The sequence below is a fragment of the Pteropus alecto genome, unplaced genomic scaffold, assembly GCF_000325575.1.
Source record: "Pteropus alecto unplaced genomic scaffold, ASM32557v1 scaffold321, whole genome shotgun sequence".
In the NCBI taxonomy this organism is placed as follows: Eukaryota; Metazoa; Chordata; class Mammalia; order Chiroptera; family Pteropodidae; genus Pteropus; species Pteropus alecto.
The window spans coordinates 110,531-111,582 of NW_006431044.1; positions in this window are offsets into that span (position 1 = coordinate 110,531).

Genomic DNA, 1,052 nt, shown 5'->3' on the forward strand with positions numbered 1-1,052 from the left:
GCCCCCTTCGTGACCTATGGAACCGACTTGTAATCATTTGCGGCAGTCCGGGGACGCAAGGTGGTTCTAAGATGTGACAGGCTCACGTTAATTCCAGTAGCAGGCCTCGGCTGGTCTCGACATTTTCATGTCTCGCTTCAGGCTGAGAAGTGGCCCGGACAGTACCCAGAGCCTTGCGTAGGAGGCCACCGGCCGCCCGCTGTCTTTCGCGAGCCTGATCCTCAAGGCTCCGCAGACATGTAAGTTCGCATCTGGAAACAGGTGGACTGTCTCCTGCCCGTGGGCACGAACATGAGATTTCTGGGTCGGCAGTGAAGCGTCAAGTCCACGGGTGGGCCGAGATACCGGCAGTGCGAATTGACCTGTGGACCAGCCCTATCACCCGCTGTGGCGCCCAAAAACGGTATTTTGTGCTGCCTTAGGCAATGACGCACTCTCCGGATTTCAGGGCTCAAATCTGACCATGACACCCACTCGGCTCTGTCCCGACTGTTGGCCTGGCCAGCCTGGGTCTAGGCACAGCCTGTCACGGGCGCAGCAGTTCTCGCTCCTCTTGGAGCTCCGCAGGAGTAAAGGGATGGGATTTGGCCTCGGTGCCCGAGGCGGAGTTCCAGGAGGCCAGCGGCGTTATCAGGTTTGTCCCGGTCATGCGCGGATGCTGGTGCTTTGTCCATTCCCCGGAGACTGTACATGCAGCAGTTTGAGGGATGGCGATTCCCAGTGAAGGTGGTCGGCACCCTGGAGGGGGTCCACCAACACTGGCCGGTCGCCCTAATGCGCGGAAGGCAACCAGGGTTGCCATGAGAGACCAGGGGACGTTGTCCCGCGCGCGGACATCCGCATACTCCGTAGGTGAAGGCCAGTCGGGTCCCAACATCCCGAAGGCGTTTCCAATTTTTGGGTCTCGCTCCGTTGATGGAGAACGGGGAAACGCACTCGGAGCCCGGCGTAGGAGGCCACGGGCCGGCCCAGTTCTCGTGAGTCCTGGGCGTCTGAGACGTCTCCGCCGGAACGCGGACAGGCCCGGCCCTGCGCGGGGGGGGGAACAACGG